Source organism: Moschus berezovskii, chromosome 2 (assembly GCF_049115385.1).
Source record: "Moschus berezovskii isolate FMDL1 chromosome 2, NW_MosBer_1.0, whole genome shotgun sequence".
NCBI lineage: Eukaryota > Metazoa > Chordata > Mammalia > Artiodactyla > Moschidae > Moschus > Moschus berezovskii.
Window position 1 is genome coordinate 72,726,245 of NC_142461.1, and position 22,523 is coordinate 72,748,767.

At 40.4% G+C, this 22,523-nt stretch overlaps 1 protein-coding gene across 7 annotated transcripts in view; it reads right to left on the reverse strand.

The window, feature by feature from the left end:
- Nucleotides 1–22,523, reverse strand: part of NCKAP5 (NCK associated protein 5) — a 1,221,671-nt gene that overhangs the window by 252,085 nt on the left and 947,063 nt on the right. The window lies entirely within an intron of this gene.

The following is a 22,523-nucleotide window of genomic DNA, read 5'->3' on the forward strand; positions in this document are numbered from 1 at the left end:
CAATGAAATGTTGTGTTACGTGACAACTTCTTCAATACAGTTACTAAATATATCTCCTCAGGATCCAAAACAATCTTGTAGAAGAATCTTTGACGAGTTTGTTCTAAGTACTATTATAAATCTCTCAGGGATGACTTCTGTCTTATCTCTCACAAAAAGGCATTAGGGCTTAAAGAAATGCAAAACTTGATATTCTGAACAGGTAGAAAATCAAATCATGGCCTGATGTGAAAGTGTTCTGTAAAAAAGATTACAATGCTTATTTCATTCTATGAAAATGTAAATGGAAGAAATGCCTAATATACTTCATTAAGACCTGTCATAGATTCATAACCTGATATTTGTTTAGATCACAGAAGAGAACCTCAGGTAAATTCATGAAAGCATAATTTCAAATGGAGACTAAACATGTTGTTTTCCTGGTTAATCAATGACTTTTGAACATGAGACTACAATGAGAAATTCAAGAACTGAACCATACTTGAGTTCCTCCCCTCTCCCCTTGCCTTCTTAAAAGTACTGCTTTCCTGCTCCTCAGAGCTTTGTAGGTACCTGAATGCTAAATAAGGTACTATAGGATCCTAGGTTGAATATGGTTATTAGGTTACTAGCAAAACAACAAAGGAACAAAAACACTCATAGAGTGGTGGCAAGAGAACTGCCTTCTGCGTCTGGTGACCTGGGTTCACTCCCGCCACTGCTGACCCTGGCCTGAATCCTAAACTGTGTAAGTTAACCTGTCCCACGGCTGCCATAACCACTGTCTCAATCCCCTAAGGCAACCTTGCTTCTATACCCTTCATGACAGCCCTCCTTGACATTTAGAAATGGGGATACAGATCTCAAAATCATTTTTTTCAAAACTATGGTATGAGTATTGGGAGATATTGATACATAGATCCACATTTTCTATTTAGATTCTTTCCACCAGACTTTAAGAAACTTTTTATCTGGAAGTAATTTCAAACTTGCAGATGATGTTCAAGAATAGTATGATGAACTGCCATATTCCCTTTCCTCAGATTCACCAATTTTGCCAGATTTTCTGTATCATCTTCTTCTCTTTCAATTTTTTCTTTCTGCAACTTTTTATCCCTAACTACTTTTGTATGTATTTTCCAATAATGAAGACAATCAGAGTATAGTTTTCAAAATCAGGAAATACAATGTTGATTAATACAGCACACAGTCTGTTCTATAATCCTCACTCCATTCATCCATTGTCCCAATAATGTCATTATGGCAAATTTTTTTTCCAACCCAGAATCATATCCAGGATCAGGCATTGCATCTGTTTGTCATTCATCCAAGAACATGTAATCTGGAAGAGTTGTCTTTCATGATTTCTTCCATTTTTTTTTTAATAGTAACAGACAATTATACTGTGGAATGTCCCTTAATTTAGGTTTCTCTCAAGTTTCCTTCTGCGCACTTGGCACTAAAGGAACAGAAATGACACTGCATCCTTCTGAGTGCATCATATCAGGCTCGTGTATGTCTGTCTGTCCCATATTTGGATATGTTAACTTTGATCACTTGGTTAAGGTGGGGTCTACCAAATCTCTCCACTATAAGTGTATTTTTCTATTTTTAATTAATAAGTAATTAAGTAGGTACTTGGAGACTGAAAACTCCTATTCCACATCAAACTTTTATCTATTTTTTTTTACTAACCATCAATGAATCCTGGCTGAATCAATAATTATTTTGGCTAAGAATGATGATTTCTATCATTTTTCTACCTACATTTATGAGTTTGAATGATATGATAGGAAGTGTTTTTCTTATTTATTTATCAGTACGAATACATGGATTCTTTTATTATTCATAGGGTTATAAGTCTTTAAGTATTTATTTTGATGCTCAAATTTTCTCAGCTTTGGGAAGGTGACTCTCTTTAAGCTGTGCCTTTTGACATATTCCCTTAATTTTTAAGACATGTTCTTGCTTTTTTGGCAAATGGAAATGTCCCATATCCATTTTGCTTGTCTGTTGTCCCATCCCTGAAATCAGCCATTTCTCATAGGAATCCTGCTTATTTTAAGTGGGGCAATGATATTTGGAAACTAAAATCTGGATATTAATGCATGCCAATTACCACTGAGGAATCCTTGCTTTTAGTTCCTTTCAGTGGAAGGATTTCTTCTTCTTTCTCTTCCTCTTCCCCACCCTCTCTTCCTAGATACACACACACACACACACACACACACACTTCCTCCTTGTTCTTCCCTTTTCATATTTGTATCTCCATTTTTTAGAAAGAGAGTATGGGCTGCTGACGTCATTATAGTAACTCATTTCTTCAATCCCACAGTGTGTGCAAAATAGTCATACCACAAAAAATAATACTGACATATACAGACTGCTAAGTCACTTCAGTCGTGTCCGACTCTGTGTGACCCCATAGACGGAAGCCCACCAGGCTCCCCTGTCCTTGGGATTCTCCAGGCAAGAACACTGGAGTGGGTTGCCATTTCCTTCTCCATATATATAGACTACTATGTATAAAATAAATAATCAATGAGAACCTACTATATAGCACAGGAAACTCTACTCAGTTCTGTGTGGTGATCCAAATGGGAAGGAAATACAAAAAAGAGGGGATGTATGTATACGTATGACTGGTTCTCTGTGCTGTACAGCAAGAAACACAACATTATAAAGCAACTACACTCCAATAAAAATTAATAAAAAAGTAAAACCAAGAATTCATAATTTCTTTCCCTTTAGAATGCAGAGATATAGTAAAAAATTCAGTGTCTAAAAGATACTAAAAGATATACCCATCTGGATGCAGAGTTCCAAAGAATAGAAAGGAGAGCTAAGAAAGCCTTCATAAGTGAAAAATGTGAAGAAATAGAGGAAAACAACAGAATGGGAAAGACTAGTGATCTCTTCAAGATAATTAGAGATACCAAGGGAACATTTCATGCAAAGATGGGCACAATAAAGGACAGAAACGGTATGGATCTAGCAGAAGCAGAAGATATTAAGAAGAGGTGGCAACAATACACAGAAGAACTGTACAAAAAAGATCTTCATGACGGAAATAATAACGATGGTGTGATCACTCTCCTAGAGCCAGACATCCTGGAGTGTGAAGTCAAGTGGGTCTTAGAAAGCATCACTATGAACAAAGCTAGTAGAGGTGATGGAATTCCAGTTGAGCTATTTCAAATCCTAATTTGATGATGCTGTGAAATTGCTGCCCTCAATATGCCAGCAAATTTGGAAAACTCAGCAGTGGCCACAGGACTGGAAAAGGTCAGTTTTCATTCCAATCCCAAAGAAAGGCTATGCCAAAAAATGCTCAAACTACCGCACAATTGCACTCATCTCACATGCCAGCAAAGTAACACTCAAAATTCTCCAAGTCAGGTTTCAACAGTACATGAACTGTCAACTTCCAGATGTTTAAGCTGGATTTAGAAAAGGCAGAGGAACCAGAGATCAAATTCCAACATCTGTTGGATCATCGAAAAAGCAAGAGAGTTACCGAAAAACATCTACTTCTGCTTTATTGACTACGCCAAAGTCTTTGACTGTGCAGATCACAACAAACTGTGGAAAATTCTTAAAGAGAAGGGAATACCAGGCCATCTTACCTGCCTCTTGAGAAATCTGTACGCAGGTCAAGAAGCAACAGTTAGAACCGGACATGGACAACAGATTAGTCCCAATATGGGAAAGGAGTACATCAAAGCTGTATATTGTCACCCTGCTTATTTAACTTATATGCAGAGTACATCATGCAAAATCTGGGGCTGGATGAAGCACAAGCTGGAATCAAGATTGCCAGGAGAAATATCAATAAACCCATATACGCAGATGACACCACCCATATGGCAGAAAGTGAAGAAGAACTAAAGAGCCTCTTGATGAAAGTGAAAGAGGACCATGAAAAAGTTGGCTTAAAACTCACATTAAAAAAAACAAAGATCATGGCATCTGGTCCCATCACTTCATGGCAAATAGATGGGGAAACAATGGAAACAAGTGAGAGACTTTATTTTCTTGGGCTTCAAATCACTGCAGAAGGTGACTGCAACCATGAAATTAAAAGATGCTTGCTCCTGGGAAGAAAAGCTATGACCAACCTAAATAGCATATCAAAAAACAGAGACGTTCCTTTTCCAATAAAGGTCCATCTAGTTAAAGCTATGATTTTTCCAGTAGTCATGTATGGATGTGAGGGTTGGATTATAAAGAAAGCTGAGTGCCGAAGAATTGATGCTCTTGAACTGTGGTTTTGGAGAAGACTCTGAGAGCCTCTTGGACTGCAAGGAGATCCAACCAGTCAATCCTAAAGGAAATCAGTCCTGACTACTCATTGGAAAGACTGATGTTGAAGCTGAAACTCCAATACTTTGGCCAACTGATGCAAAGAAGTGACTCACTGTAAAAGATCCCAATGCTGGGAAAGATTGAGGGCAGGAGGAGAAGGGGATGACAGAGGATGAGATGGTTGGATGGCATCACCGACTCGATGGACATGAGTTTGAGCAAGCTCCAGGAGTTGGTGATGGACAGGGAAGCCTGGCGTACTGCAGTCCATGGGGTTACAAAGAGTTGGATATGACTGAGCTCCTGAACTAAAAAAATACTAGACTAGCTCTTCCCCACCCCTCCCTTTTTAGTGTGATTATGTTCTTAATTTGAAAATGTACTTTTAAATTCTGTTCATTTGTTTCTGATGGCATTCAAATTTAATTTCTCATCTTCTTGTTGCTTTCATGTTATTTTTTGAATATGAAAAACATGAACTTGCTTCCAAAAGTCAAAGTACCTTAAAAGGAGCAAAGTGTTGCTTCCTTTCCTATCTCTTTGATCCCACCCATCCACTCTTACAGGTCCTCTCACTGCTCCCTCTGGGGCTACCATCTAGTTACAGTTTCGTGCCTTGCCTCTTCCTATTACACATGCAACAATCAACAGTCCTTGCCTCATTCCTTTTCCCAACCAATGCTCCAGTACATTCTTTCTGCTTTATCAGAGTCCATCAGTTTCACTTACTATTCCTCCAGCCTTGCGCTATATACCCTTGTTTTAGCCTCTTTACCGGATGATGATGGAGGAGGCTGGTCTATTTCCATAGGGTCTTGAAATTTTCCCTCATCTTTTCCTCTTCACATTCACATCTCCAAACAGTCCATTTTCTCTTTGCCCTCTTCTCCCTAGAATCACTACCTTGCTGAGACGGTCACCTTAGGTTGTGTGCACTTTTAAGCCCTGTCCGATAGCCAGTACTGAGATCTGAGCTTGTGATGTCAGGCCATCTCATTCTGGGAGTGCTTTCCTTGTACCCTGTGCCATCATCCTGCTCTGGGACACCAGGCTTGCTGCAGGTAGTGCTGTGGGTATTTGGTGTTTATTTTTCTATGTACAGCAATTGAAGTTCTAGTGTTCTCTTTTCTGGAACACAGAATGTGTGGGTTCTGTGTGGTTTTATCAGTGTTTTGATGATTCGAATGTTGTTGGGATTTTTTGGGGGGCAGATGTATGAAAAGTTTTAGACTTATACCCATTTGTTACTGAACAAGCAAAGCCAACTGGATGGGGCACAAAAGTTGAAGAAAACTGACAGGAAACAGGCTGTTTCACGGTGCTCTTGCCACTGTCAAATCATTTCGACCTAGTCATCTTTCAAGTCCAAGGATTCAAACCTCTGTTTCTTCTTCAACTTTGAATTCTAATACTTGGCTTTGACCTTTTTCCTCTGAGTTTGAATCTCTGTTTTAGTAATCCTCTCCCAACACTCCTGTCCCTCAGGTGGGATCCTGCCATGGTCTTTCCATTTTCATCATGGACAGACATCTGCGACACAGTCCAAACCGTCTACCCTCATGCTTAACATCTGTTTGGATTTTTAAGTACTGGTTATCCCAGATGGTTCCATCATTTCATTCCCCACTCAAAAGAAAATGAAACTTTTTCTTGACTTAATGTTTCTTCCAGGGTTCGCTCTGCTCTGGCCTGTCACACTGAACCCTTGTGACCTACAGCTGGTACACACTCTCAGCTCCCTGCCCAGCCCAGAGAGAGGGGGCCAATTCCACCCCCTTCTAGTTTACCTGGCAATACCATGTTGTGTAACCTTCAACAGGTCATTGAACCCTCCTGGGGATTACAGTTCTTTAGCAGTTAATGAGTGAAGGGGACAAACTAGCCAATCTATAGCCCATCTACAAAGTGACTTCAGGTTTAAATATTTGGATACCATGAATCACAGAGAAACTGCTAGAATTTCCATCTGATAAGGTCACTGTTTTCTTTGGAGAAATTTAGTTTCCCTGGGCTCTGCTGGTTTTATTTAGTAAAGCAGTAGCACAAAGGATGATAGGGAGAGATAAAGGAGAGAATAGCAACGCCGGCTAACATTACTTTCACTTGAAAAACCTTGGGAAAAAATTTGTAAGGAAATAAAATTGAAAACGTAATGTATATGGGATGTCTAATATTGCTTCTACCCACAATATCACGTTGCAATAACACTCCAATCGATCCATTCAGATAATTACCATCATTACACCATTTACATTAGTTGCCTCACGTCTACTGCTCTGACAATCTATTGCAGGCAAGAAAATTAAATACCTAAAGGGTGCTGGGGAAGACACAGCAGCCACATTTATGGTTAATGCATTCAGTTACAGAGACCACTTTAATTAATGTAATCTTACATATCCCGGGGGACGATGGAGATATTAACAATTATGCCAATGAAGTTAAAGTAATCTTAAACTCATGATTTTCTTTAATCCATTTGTATTTATTAGAAATTCAGGATTAACCTGCTACCAACACAAGACAACAGGGGAAAAAACAGGAAGAGAAAAAAGAAAACTTAATTAAATGTGATTTAAAGAGACAGCGTCTATTTATATGGCAGAGATAGGAGAGGATAAGGCAGAGAGAGAAACAGAAAATGTTGGTGTCACTACTGAGAATTACAGAATGATGACACGGGTTTTGTCACTTTCAATAAGTATGTTATTAAAGCAGTGTTCTCAGAGGATGCCATTAGCGTGTTCAATTAAATATAACGGTAGGTTTAGGGTTCAGCTCTGTCTTGCATAACGATGATCAAAACCTCATGCAAGGCTTAGTCCCTGATTTAAAGGACTACTTCCTGCTCTATGTTGTTTCCCCATGATTCCAAATAACAGGGATCTAAATATGCTTCTGATTTTGTCCCTAAAGTCCTAAAATATCTTTACAAAATTGAAGAGTTACAAAGAGTAAATCTATATTGTTTTGGTTTACTGTGGAAAATGGGCATGAATTAATATATGTTTTAAAAAAATTTTTAATTGAAGTATAGTTGATTTACAATGTTGAGTTAATGCATGTTTAATATTAATATTGGAGAAGGAAATGGCAACCCACTCCAGTATTCTTGCCTGGGAAACCCCATGAACAGAGAAGCCTGGTGGGCTATAGTCCCTGGAGTCACAAAGAGTCAGACAGGACTGAGCAACTAACACAGCAATATCAATATATGTTTTAAGGAAACTATGTTTCTTAGCGGCCCTGCTCTGTTAACAGACATGCTGGCCGGAGCTTACATATGACTAAATGGACCGATGTTTCTAAAGGACTGCTCTACATTAATCCTCCAGGTGCTTATTATGTTTAAATCTTTCTGTACTATAAATGCACTTAATCCATCTGCTATGGTTGAATGTTTGTGTCCTCAGATTCTTATGGTCCCAGTGCCCAATGAGATACTACAGGGTGGGGCCTTTGGAAGAAGAGTAGGTCAGGAGGCTGGAGTCCCCACGAAGGGGATTATAGTCCTCATAAAGGAGGCTCCGAAGTTTGCAGCCCCCTTCCTCCCTCGAGGACAGAGGGAGAAGGTGCTGACTATGACTGTGAAGCAAGAGGAGGACTCTAAGACCTGACCATTGCTGGGGCCTCGGTCTTGGGCTTCCCGGACTCCGGAAATGAGAGAAATAAATTTCTGTTATTTATAAACTACTCAGTCCATGGTATTTTGTTATAGCAGCCTGAACAGACTACGACAGTATCCTTTTCCACAGACCAAAAGGTAGAATAATTCTGCATAAAATAACAACTCTCCTGTAAGACTTTCACCGCTTACACTCTGTGCCCACTCATCTATGCAAACAAACATCTCCCACTAGATAGTATGTACCATCTCTCAGGTCAGTCCCAGTCCCTGTTCATCTCATGAAGTTCAAGTTCTCATTCCCCAGGCTATGCCTTTGGTTCCACTGTTTTAGATGGGATATGTTTCACTTGCCCATTGGCCTTTCTAAATTCTACTCATTTTCTTGCGGTCTGGCTAAGATGTGAACCTAAAAACTTAAATGGGGCACATATTTAAATTTTAAAAGTAATTTCAGATGTAAAAAAAGGTTTTGAGAATACTACAAAGAATTCTTCCATACCTTTTACTCAGACTCCTCAGAGGTTAGTTTTTACCACTCATGATTTACCACTTGTTTTATGGAGGAAGGAAGAATGTGGAAAGAGAAAGATGTTCTTTGAAGGGAAAAAAGAGCAGGAAAGAGAAAAAACTCCAATTCACAATCATTAAAAGGGGCGCATCCCCATGGTTTCCCTTCTGTAACAACTGCTCTTTTCCAGAATGACATCTTCCCAGCTTGCAAAAACCCTTTAATTCAGCAAAGGCAAACAGGTCAGAATAAGGTCAGGAAAAAGGTATTTCTTGAAAATCATGGTTAGGCCCCAAGTGGGAAAGCACTATTTTATGATCTCATCTCTGAAGCAGAATCCTGTGGCACTCCAGTTACATATCCCAATTGCTCATTAACAATAACCTCAGATATGCAGATGACACTACCCTTATGGCAGAAAGTGAAGAGGAACTCAAAAGCCTCTTGATGAAAGTGAAAGAGGAGAGTGAAAAGGTTGGCTTGAAGCTCAACATTCAGAAAACAAAGATCATGGCATCTGGTCCCATCACTTCATGGGAAATAGATGGAAAAAGAGTGGAAACAGTGTCAGACTTTATTTTTTTGGGCTCCAAAATCACTGCAGATGCTGGCTGCAGCCATGAAATTAAAAGACACTTACTCCTTGGAAGGAAAGTTATGCCCAACCTAGATAGCATATTAAAAAGCGGAGACATTCCTTTGCCAACAAAGGTCCGTCTCGTCAAGGCTATGGTTTATCCAGTGGTCATGTATGGATGTGAGAGTTGGACTGTGAAGAAAGCTGATTGCTGATGAATTGATGCTTTTGAACTGTGGTGCTGGAGAAGACTCTTGAGAGTCCCTTGGACTGCAAGGAGATCCAACCAGTCTATTCTAAAGGAGATTAATCCTGGGTGTTCATTGGAAGGACTGATGCTAAAGCTGATACTGCAATACTTTGGCCACCTCATGCGACGAGTTGACTCACTGGAAAAGACTCTGATCCTGGGAAAGGTTGGGGGCAGGAGGAGAAGGGGATGACAGAGAATGAGATGGCTGGATGGCATCACCGACTCGATGGACATGAGTTTGAGTGAACTCTGGGGACTGGTGATGGACAGGGAGGCCTGGCGTGCTGTGATTCATGGGGTCGCAGAGAGTCGGACACGACTGAGCGACTGAACTGAACTGAATTGCTCATTAAAGCACCATCCTAACAACCTCACTTCAGATTCAGCCTTCCAAGCAAAACAGAGATGCCCTAAATATCTTTAATTACACTGTAAACTGTTTATTTTGAAAACTATCTGAGGAGAAAGCATCATGGTAGTGGCTAAATGTGCCATCAAGCAGGCCGTCCAAGTGTTCACATTTTCATCTAGTAGAGCAGTAGGAAGCCTGAATACAAAGGACACCAGGAACTGGACCTGGATATCACAGCTCCTTCCCTTTACCCTCATCTCTCAAAACTTTTGGAATTTCAGGATCATTCATCTTATCATGTCCAGTCACCGTGGTGGTCATGTTGGGATGGGTAACCAGCAAAAGGATCTTTTCCACTGACAGTAATTTTTTTTTTTTTTGCAGAACCATGGGGCACATGGGATCCTAGTTCCCCGACCAGAGGTCAAACCTGCACCCCTGGTATTTGAAGCACAGAGTCTTAACCACTGGACCACCAGTGAAGTTCCCCCTTACTGTATTTAAGAGTGCAGTCTCCATACCTGGGTGATGTCTAGGGCTGCTGTGCATCATGGAGATAAATTTCATCACTTTAGAAATTTTCAGGAGATATTTACAAGCTCTGTCCACCCACCACAGGAATAAGATGTGAATTCCTAGAAGGCTTAGGAGGAATCTCAGTGCTCATATACCACAGACACACAACCAAAACGTCCTTACTGTTGCACTAAACTAACCTGATGGATCTCAGGAACTCAAGGCCCAGCCCAAGGCACTGGAGACCTAAATTCAAATAAAAATAGCATCCATGTCTCAAGGAGTTGAGCGTCCCAAGCAATGTTAACATGTTATGCAGGACATGTCTGCAGGCCTGACTAGAAAACACTTGGCAATGAAACCTCTATGTATTTGAAGAATTTAAATCCTTGGATGGGGCTTTAGACCAGGGACTGTCAGACTTGACTCTGCAAGGATGACTTGGTATGATTCTGAGATCTAAGATTGCTTGTTAGATCCCTAGGGTTTGCATTCAGTCTACTTAGGACAGGGCCTGAGAATGTGTATCGCTAGCAAGTTCCCAGGTGATGCTGATACTGCTGGTCTGAGGGCCACACTTGGAGAACCAGTGACTTGGGGGAATCAGCTTCAGAATGAAGACAGTCATCAGCCACTGCCTCCCCCTTTAACTGTTCAGGAGTTTCTTAATGTTTCTCTGCAACTGGAGATGGTCATCATGTTTGCCTTCTCCATCAGGAAGGCTTCATGAGCCTCTTGAGGTGGAACAGGCGCTCTTCTTCACTTCCACAACACGCCATCTACAGATTCTGAGAATACCTACCATAATGATTTTCACTGCATACAGATAAAAACACCATACAGTTTTGTACTTCACTTTCTCTGTTTATGAGTCTGTCTCTCTCCTCCTAGATCAGTGATTTTCAATGGGGAGAAATAGCCCCTGAGAGGGCATTTCTGTATGTGTGTGCATCTATGTGCAGAACAGATAAAAATGTGTGTGATTCAGAAAAATATTATTTGATATTACATATCTGGAAAATAATAAAAGTTAACGTTTTCATAATACAAACAAAAAAAGCTTGATAATTTTCTTTCCTATGGGGATATACACGAAAGATCCATGTACAGATTTTGTAAGTAGGAATGAGAAGAATCTATCATCCTAGGAGGAAAGTATGTGATTCTAAAGGGAGGTCCCAACATGCTTTGTTAATCTCCTTTTTTATTTTTTTAAATAATGGAACCAGGCCTGACTTTTGAAGTCAAGTGTTTACTTGGATCTTGATGCTACCTCCAGCTTCCCATCACTTCTAGCAAGTCACCTGGACTCTTTGAGTCTGTTGCCTCCTTGATAAACAGGAGCAACAGTAAATCACCACCGCTCTTCTAGGGATGAATGAGATGATGAGAGTAAAACAAATCTAAAACAGAGCCTGACCCATTGCAGAACTTGATCAATGTTAGTTCCCTCTGTCCTTTGTAAAACAATTCCCATCTGGAACGTGGGCAACTCATAGGAAGGGTGTCAGCCAGGACAGTATTTTGTTGATTGGGAAGGTTTAGCCAAGACAAGTGTAACCTGGGTCCTCAATATTGTAAACAGCCTCACATACAGATTAGCTTCAGCCACTGGCACCTCTCATCTGTGGGTCCCCCTTTTCTGTTTTCCCCTCACTTTCTCATACTTTATTTCTATTTCCAGGTACCCATTTATCAAGCACCATCTTCCTCAGAGACACTGCTAACTTCATTCACATTAAGATTCAAAGCTGATAAACAAAGCACCAAAAGGATTTTCATTTTAAGAGAGGATTAAGGAGTGAATCTTTAATTGTAACATTTCAGGAGTTAGAAAGTAGGCAGGTTTGCAGGGGGTGCAGGATGGTCTGGGAGAGGACATTACATTTCACCTTGAAATCCTATCATAAGTGATCTCCTGCTAGGCTTTCCTGTAAGGTTTAGAATAATAACCTCCACTAGCCTTTAGGGCAGATGAAAAGAACAATATGCTACTCATAGTTTTCCTGAACTGCACACGTGAAATAGTTGCCTGCCTGATTTGTGGATGCCATTGGGCCAGGTCCCTACCCTTATGCTTTTGGAGCATCCTGTCTGCCCTTGTGTTACAGTACCCACCACATTACAGTCCAGGATGGACTATATTCCTCCCTGCCAGTGGTTCTACTCTTTGAAAGTAGGCATCTTTGCTTTCCCATACCCTGCAATGTGCTTAGGATGTGGAAGAGATCCAGATTCTTTGAAATTCTGATGCTTTACGTATAAAATTCTGGCATCAAAGGTATGTAGGCCACAATTAGGATTATAAAAAGAAACATTAATAGGTTTAGGGAAATGAACACTTCTATTTTATGCCTCCAAGCCTCTGTCTCTTGATTCTACTCAAACTTCCTTTGCAAACTTTCGCCACTTGCATAGGTCTGACATTTTGGCAAATCACTACAGCTTCTGATCCCATTCTCCCCACTTTCCCCCTCCCCCTTTCAAAGCTATGCCAATCATGGAAAAGTCAAGTAAATCCTCAGGATGACACTGAGGAAGGATAACAAAGTCACAGGACAGTACTCTGGACATTGCACAGGGACCTGGCACGCTGAAAGCAGGCTTCACACACCAGCCTCCAGAATCCTCACGTTCTCACATCAGTAAATCAACCAACTCCTCTTCAGGAGCCCACTGTCAGATATTTAACAACTGTCTTTTGGGGAGAGAAGAGTCCTGCTCTGTGGTTTTCCTGATTTCCGTGGTGTCATCACTCCCATTATAACTCATTTCCAGCTGCACAGAGTTGGGAGAAGATGCAGAGTAGTGATGCACCATTGCATAGTATTCCTACCATCCAGTATACAGAGTTTAGATGGTGGTAAAATGTTAGCACATAATTAAGAAGTGATTTGTTTTGAACATGTATTACCCTGTCTTTAATTATGTGTAAGTTTATATGATTTAATTAATAATAATTGCTATGTTTCACAGCAGGATTGGAAAATTCTTGAAAACTACCAATTGGCTCTTAAAAGCTGGCATGAGCTGGCAGCAGCACACATTGCTCCTATCTACCAATAGAGAGCTTGGTAGTAGTTCTCTTATGGTATAAATGTACATTGCTATCTGCTGTTTCTGATTGTGTTCTGTTTTTTCAGCCAAGAAACCATTTGAACCATAGGACTCAACTCCGATGCTATTCCCTGCTCTGCTTTTCTCTTAAGGTCTGTTTTTATTTTATATTTTATTTAAGCATAGTTGATTTACTATGTTATGTTAATTTCTGGTATACAGCAAAGTGATTCAGTTCTACATATATATATATATAATATTATAATATTCTTTTCCATTATAGTTTATCATAGCTTAAATATAGCTTCCTGTGTTATGCAGTAGGACCCTGTTTATCTATTTTGCACATGGCAGTTTATATCAGCAGTATGTAAACGTCCAGATGTACAGCTGGGTTTAGAAAAGGCAGAGGAACCAGAGATCAAATTGCCAACATTCACTGGACCATGGAGAAAGCAAGGGAATTCTGGAAAAACATCTGCTTCATTGACTACATTAAAGCCTTTGATGGTGTGGATCACAACAAACTGGAAAATTCTTCAAGAGATGGGTGTTCCAGACTACCTAACCTATCTCCTGAGAAATCTGTATGCAGGTTAAGAAGTAATAGAACTGGACATGGAACAACTGACTGGTTAAAAATTGAGAAAGGAGTACAACAAAGCTGCATATTGTCACCCTGCTTATTTAACTTACATGCAGAGTACATCATGCAAAGTACCAGGCTGGATGAATCACAAGCTGGAATCAAGACTGCTAGGAGAAATATCAACATAGGAGCACAGGCATCTTTTCAAATTAGTTTTCTCCAGATATATGCCCAGGAATAGCGTTTCTGGATCATACTGTAGCTCTATTTTTAGTTTTTTAAGGAACTGCTATACTGTTTCCCACAGTGGTTTTTCCAGTTCACATTCCCACCAACAGTGTGGAGTGTTGCCTTTTCTCCATACTCTCTGTAGCATTTGTTAACTGTAGATTTTTAATGATGGACATTCTGACTGGTAAGAGGTGACAGCTCATTTTAGTTTTGGTTTGCATTTCTCTAATGATTAGCAATGTTGAACATCTTTTTCATGTGCCTATTGGCCATCTGTATGTCTTCCTTGGAGAAATGCCTACTTAGGTCTTCTGCCCAAGGTCTGTTTTGACAAGTTGATTTTGGAAACCCAATACCAAAGCATCATAAAGCTGCTAGTACTTGTACTTCCTCCACTATTAATGATGTTGCTTCCTTTGTCTCTGTACTTGCTAAATAAGGGGGGTTAATCTGGCATTAATGTCCCTAAAATTTCATCTCCCCGCTCCACCAGCTTGAAGAAGAAAATTGGTCTTTTCAGTCTGGAACAGACTGCGCTTGGGAGTCAGACTTGTATTAATTCAGGGAAGTGAAGCTTAGCATATTTGACAAGTGCATGTTTTTAAAGACTGGTAAAAACATTTAATTACTACAAACATTTAATACTACTGTCAAAGGATTTCTATTAAAATCGAAAACTTCAGCAATTTCAAAAATTACATATTTGTGCTCAAGATACAAGTAATTTTTTAATCATGACAGAGCCCCAAATTCAGGTGCTCTATAGTTCTTAGCAAAAACATCCTTTAAACATATTTCACTCCCAAGATATGCATTCAGAAATACGAAATCTAGAAACTTCCCTGGTGGTCCAGTGGTTAGGAATCCATCTGCCAATGTAGGGAACATGGGTGTGCTTCCTGGTCCAGAAAGAGTCCACAGGCTGAGGGCAATTCGGCCCATGTGCCACAGATGCATGCTCTAGAACCCTTGAGCAGCTACTACTGAGACCACGCACCACAACCACAGAAGCGTGTGCTCTGCAACAAGAAGTCAGCACAGTGAATAGCCCTGCTCTCTGCAGCTAGAGAAAGCCTGCTCGCAGCAATGCAGACCCTGTGCAGCCAAAAAAAAGAAAACAGAGAAAAAAGAAAGAAAGAAATACCACATCTCTTTCAAGCGATAGGGGGGCTAGAGTCAAGTTTTTGGTTCTGGAAGAATCACAGAGAAATTTCACAGAACTGAGAAATGTGAACAGATCTGATCACTTTCTTGCGTTCAGAATGTTTGGGACATTAATTGTCAGTCATTTTAATAGTTGAACTATATAAAACTGGATTTGTATAACATAATATCAGTTACTATATTGACCTTATTATCTCAGTTAAGGGATGACCCCTAGACTGTATGAGGTGCACCATTTTACAGACAAAAACTTAAAAATCATCCATATACATCCTCTAATCTATAGGGATGTTTTCTTTATATGCATAGTCCTTATCCTTAAAGTATTTTTAAGAACAGCATGTAAGCAAAGATAGCCTGAGAAATATAGCCTAAGTGTTTGTCCCCAGTCTGCTAAGAAGCAGGCAACTCAGGTTATTGAATTGACTGGGAATGTTTTCAGGAATAGGAATCTTTGACCTCTGAACTGAAAAGACCTGAAAGATAAACAAGGGAAGCAAACAACCACGCAGACATTTGTGGTTCAGGAATCATTTTACTCCAGAGAGGAAGTTAATTAAAAATATGTTAAAACTATAAAGATATACCATTACACATGCACCAGATTGGCATGAACAGAAGAAAGGTTGGTCAACACATGGTGCAACAGGAACTCTCCTACCCTACTGGTGGTGATGTAAATGAGTGCATCCATTATAGAACTGTTTGGTTTAACCTACAAAAGAAGAAGCAGCTCGTGTACCTCTTGACCCAGCAAAGCCATCTGTAGGTATTTCTACTACAGATGCCTGTGAACACATAAACCAGGATGGCCAAACACATACATTCACAGCAGCTTTGTTCTTCCCATCACCTAGATGGAGATAATCCAGATGCAGATTAACAGTAAAATTGGTATATAATTTGTGGTAAATTTATATAATGAAATACTGTATGGACAAAAGAAACAGTGGAATAGAGAGAATGATTTATGCATGACATGCATAAATCTTTCAATGATAGCACTAAATAAAAAAATCTTGTTTGGCTTTTTGTTTGTAAAAGTATGCTAAATATACCTTAAAATAGTGACTGGAACGTCTGTCTTACGTTATTCTTACTATTATTATTACCTTTATGGCAACAGTAACAATCTTTTTTTTTTTTTACCTCTAACAATGTGAAAGACAGAATACAGACTAAGACACAAAAGGCAGAGACATTCCAGCAAATCTATTTTTAAGTTTTTGACTCATAAAATACAAAATGATACTGGTCAAGCAAAAGCCCATTGGTCAAAATATAAAAATATAGTGGATGTATGATGCAGCAATCCTACTCCTGAGCACATACCCAGATGAAACTATAATTTGAAAAGATACATGCATCCCTACATTCATAGCAGCACCATTTATAATAGCCAAGACATGGAGACAACTTAAATATCCACTGACAGATGAATGGATAAAAAAGATGTGGGATATATATACAATGGAACATTACTTAGTCATCAGAATAGTGAAAATAGACATCAAAAGAGTGAAATAATAATTGCAGTAACAAATACTAATAGTAATATTACATTTAGCAATAAATATTTGCAGTAACATGGATGTACTTGCTATACATAAAGATTATCATATCAATATATTTAAACATATTTATATTTATACATATAGATGACACCACCCAATGGCAGAAAGCGAAGAGGAACTAACAGCCTCTTGATGAAGGTGAAAGTAGAGAGTTAAAAAGCTGGCTTAAACATCAATATTAAAAAAACTAAGATCATGGCATCTGGTCCCATCATTTCATGGCAAATAGATGGGGAAAAGAATTGAAACAGTGGCAGATTTTATTTTCTTGGGCTCCAAAATCACTGTGGACAGTGACTGCAGTCATGAAATTAAAAGACACTTTCTCCTTGGAAGAAAAGCTATGACCAGCCTAGACAGCATATCAAAAAGCAGAGACACCATTTTGCTGACAAAGGTCTGTATAGTCAAACCTATGGTTTTTCCAGTAGTCATGCACAGACGTGAGAGTTGAACCATAAAGAGGGCTGAGCGCCAAAGAATTGATGCTTCCGAACTGTGGTGTTGGAAAAGACTCTTCGAGTGTGCCTTGGACAACAAAGTGATCAAACCAGTCAATCCTCAAGGAAATCAACCCTGAATGTTCATTGAAAGGACTGATGCTGAAGCTGAAGCTCCAATATTTTGGCCACCTGATGTGAAGAATGGACTCATGAGAAAAATCCCTGATGCTGGGAAAGACTGAGAGCAATAAAAGGAGGAGACAACAGAGGATGAAATGGCTGGATGGCATCACTAACTCAATGGACACGAATTTGAGCAAGCTCAAGGCAACAGTGAAGGACAGGGGAGCCTGCCGTGCTGCAGTTCATGGGGAGAGTCAGACATGACTTAGCAACTGAACACCACCACCAACGCACGTGCACACACACACATACATACACATGACCTCCCATTATGATTTCAGGTACAAATGTTAAAACTGGGAAACATATATAGTTCAGGAATATAAAAATAGGAAGTAAAATTATTTTTTCTTTTGAAAAGCAAGGAAAGGATTATCCCAGAAGTCAGATGAATAATTGCCTTCAATGGGGAGAAAGGAAGCTGTGATGAGAGACAAGCTCAGGGTGTTGATCAGACGGTGATACTCTGGGCTCTTACTGGTATTTCATTGGCTGATCTAACAGCAGTTACTCAATTGTTTGCACTGTAATTTCTCACTGTAAATATGTATTTTATGGCTTATTTATAAACACATTTCACACACACAAACAAACACACCTATAAATAAGTTGTAGAGCACGAGGCAGAGCTTGAGAACAAGGGAGTTCTAGACGGGCCTTGGTGTGCTCAGGCAGCCAGTTCTGCTCTAACAGGGTCAGAGGGCGCAGAACAGGGGCACTGGTCAGGGAGAAAACCAGACAGGTGGAAGGAGTGAGACACTGTGGTGAAGAAAAATGACCAAACACATATTTTATGTAACTAACCCTCCAGTTCAAAAGCATCAAGGAGATACAACCAGTCCATTCTAAAGGAGATCAATCCTGGGTGTTCATTGGAAGGACTGATGCTAAAGCTGAAACTCCAATACTTTGGCCACCTCATGCGATAAGTTGACTCACTGGAAAAGACTCTGATGCTGGGAAGGATTGGGGGCGGGAGGAGAAGGGGACGACAGAGAATGAGATGGCTGGATGGCATCACCGACTCGATGGACATGAGTTTGAGTGAACTCCGGGAGTTGGTGATGGACAGGGAGGCCTGGCGTGCTGCGATTCACGGGGTCGCAAAGAGTCAGACACGACTGAGCGGCTGAACTGAACTGAACTGAACTGAACCCTCCAGTACCAACAACAAAGAGAGATCGCAAGGGCAGGTGGGGAGATCAGAAAATACGTGACTGCAGCATCCTGCAAGGACCACCTACCCCAGAAACACAATGGTAGCATCAGGGAGGAGGAGGAAGATATATACTGAAGAGAGAAGTAAGAACAGATTCTTTAACTCCTAACCAGAACCTGGATGGGAAGGATAGTTGGAAACCAAAGACAAAACAAAGGTTGATATTATATGTCTCTGAGAGAGTGGTGAGGTCTTTGACAAAAAAGCAGAGCAAAGTGAGATAAACAGTGTTATGGGAGATTTTTCAGAATAAAAACTATTGCTCTGCCATGGAACAATGCTTTCCCTTTCTAGAGAGAAGACAAAATGACAACAGATGTACAACTCTTGCTCTTAAGCAACATATGTATGTACACACTGACCTCTCTCCCCTTTGTGTTGTTTACATGTTTCCAGGAAATCCTTTTCAGCGATGCTGATGGCTCACTCTGACTCTCTCTTTAGGGAAGAATATTGTCTCTTTGCTTAAGAATTCACAAGGGAAATGGTATTAAGCTTAAGGAAGATTGTGATTAAATTTAATTATCAAACTTAACCTCTGGCCTGTCCGCTCAGGACAGCTGCCTGGTAATGGGTAGAGCAGATGGGTAGCAGAGAGTCAGTGAAGGCTGCCTCGGCTGCCTGCTCTTTACTCTCACCTGTCCCCTATGTGAGTGGGCAACAGCTTGGAATCGTCTGCCTTACTGCAAGGACACAGTGCGATGGGGGTAATCCAGTGTCTAAGGATAATTTAGTTTGATTATTGCCTTTAGCTGAAATTATAAGGACATGTGGGACTTCCCAGGTGGTGTAGTAGTAAAAAACCCTCTTGCCAATGCAGAACATATGGGTTTGATCCCTGGGTTGGGAAGATCCCCTGGAGGAGGAACTGGCAACCCACTCCAGTATCTTGCCTGGGAAATCCCATGGACAGAAGAGCCTGGAAGGCTACAGTCCATGGGGTCACAAAGAGTCGGACACAACTGAAGCAACTTAGCACGCACACATGCATAAGGATGTGTGGAATCTCTTGATTCATTTTCTGTCCTGAAATTTCCTCAAGAGATCAGAGTTGCCCTCAAATTTATAGCAGTTCTCAAAACCATCAGTTTTGACAAAACAGTTCAGTTTTGTATATTTGAGATGTGAGAGTAACATCTGGAAGACATCCATCTAGATGGTGGTGGTGGTGGTTTAGTCGCTAAGTTGTGTCTGACACTTGCGACCCCAGGCTCCTCTGTCCATGGGATTCTCCAGGCAAGAATACTGGAGTGGGTTGCCATTTCCTTCTCCAGGGGATCGTCCTGACCAAGGGATCGAACCAGGTCTCCTCCATTGCAGGCAGATGATTTACTGACTGAGCTATGAGGGAAGCTGCTGCTGCTGCTAAACTGTGTCAGCCGTGTCTGACTCTGTGCGACCCCATAGACAGCAGCCCACCAGGCTCCTCCGTCCCTGGGATTCTCCAGGCAAGAACACTGGAGTGGGTTGCCATTTCCTTCTCCAGTGCATGAAAGTGAAAAGTGAAAGTGAAGTTGCTCAGTCGTGTCCAACTCTTAGCGACCCCATTGACTGCAGCCTGCCAGGCTCCTCCATCCATGGGATTTTCCAGCCAAGAGTATTAGAGTGGGTCGCCAGTGCCTTCTCTGATGAGGGAAGCTAGATGTTGGTAATTATGTCTAATTTAAGACAGAAGCCAGGGCTAGAGTCATTGGCATAGCTGTGACAGAGATAAGCAAGGAAGCTCTAGAAAATGATGATGACGACAATGGGAGCTAATGAGTACGGACGTATGTGCCAGGCTCTGTGCTCAGCACTCAGCATACTTTACTTCATGGAAATCTCATGACAACACTAGAGAGAGGCTGTTCTGTCCATTTTCCAGATGAGTAACCCAAGGCTCAGAGAGACTGAGTGGCTTTCTTCAGGTCACACAGATCCAACTGAATCCAAGCACTCTAAACCATTACAGCAAACTTCATAGCATCCTGAATTCCTGGAATTTACTTTGAAATCATGAGGAAGAGGAGAACTAACACTCTGACCCCTCGCCCTCACGCTTCTCCTTCTTGATTTGAAAATGTCCTGGGTTACCTGGCGTGGGTGAGTGCACGGGCGCTGGCAGATATTTTTAACCAGCTGGGACCTTTGTGGTGATAAGGGATGAGGCAGCTGAAATGTAATTCCTTACTGAGGGCTGGATAAAAGAAGAGTAAACACCTTAGCTTGCAGCTCAGCTCAGGGGCAATAACAGACATGTAGGTTGGGAAGCGAGCAGCCACCAATTTTATTAAAAGACTTTTCTGTTTGAATTACACATCGTTTTACCAAGATAATATTGGATCAGTGTGTATGCTATGTACTTATCCGGTGACGCTACTAAGAAGGTATTTTATACCAGATGATATCTCAGAAAGACATTTTAAGGATAAGCATAGTATGATATCATGAGACCTGGATTTTTAGTTTTAGTTTGGTGATTTTTAAAAGATTTTCAGTAGCATAATATGGCAGAGATCACAGCCAGGAACGCATGGTTTCAAGTTCTGGCATTTACTTTCTGTGACCCTGATCAAGTTGCTTAACGTCTCATGGCTTTACTTTTTGTTCCCTCATCCTTTTACTGGATCATGTCATCTCAAAAGTCTTTTCCAGATGTAAGTCCCAAATTTCTTTGCATTTATATAATAATTATCCAAGTATAAATAATCATAAAATCCTAAATTCTAAAGAGATGATGAAGTGCATCATACTTTAACTTCTGTCATAGTTCAACCATCTCTTTTATAAAATACTGAACATACATACATGGTTCTCCCTCCTCCCTTCTTTGAGTCTATGAGAGAGTCAGCCAACTTCCACTAGAAATCACAGAGTCTAGCTGGTCTCATGTCTCTAAACCAGACTTTGATACAATCTGTTGAGCAGACAGAAATGTAACCAAACCAGAACGAAGTCTCATTAAGACAAACATGGATAAAATGTCAAACTGTACACAGCAAAGCTTATTTCTATGTCTCAACAGATGGTTAGGAAAACAATATCTCATTGATCTGTTAAAACAAATTATCTATATAATGAGCATGTATGCAGTTTATCTGTGTATGTTTATCAATGTGTATGTGTATGTATGTACGCAAAACATAAGCCAGTTCTTGTGGGAATAGGAACCACTCAATTGTACCAAGAGCAAGGTCTAGGAAGAGTTCTATAAATAAAATTCTATTTCATGTCAAAGGAAATCACCAGTTGATATATGAAGGGCCTGCAACATGTTCCTAGAATTGTCTAGAAATGAGCAGGTTACAAGTATTATTCTAAATGTTAATAGCTGTTCCATTTCTACTATTTTCACTTGCTATCATGCCAGTAAGCTCCAGGAGCACTTTATGTACAGCTGTGTAGTATTTTCTGTTTCTCAGGTTATACTGATCAGACTTGTGACACAATAAAAATAATGCCTGTGATCTCTAGTACTATTGATTTTGCCCTTGGATCAAATGGGAAAAAAACAAAAACAAAAAGATTAAACTGAAATAACAACAACAAAAAAATCCCACAAACAACACACACACACAGATCCCTATACCTACATACAAACTAGGGGTTCTCCACCTTAGCACTAGGGACATTCTGGGTTAGATAATTTTTGGTTTGGAGGAACTGTCATCTCCACCCACTATATACCGGTAGCATCCTCTTCATTCAGCTTGACACCAAAGTTGAGACTTTGCCAAATGTCTTCTGGGAGAGATGCACACACACATACACACACAATAGACACACACACACACACATGCATGCACACATATATATCTTTCTATATGTATGTATGTATGTGCTATGTGCTGTGCTCAGTCGCTCAGTCAATTCTTTGGTGACTCCATGGACGGTAGCCCGTCAGGCTCCTCTGGGTAATTTTCCAGGCAAGAACACTGGAGTGGGTTGTCATTTCCTACCACAGGG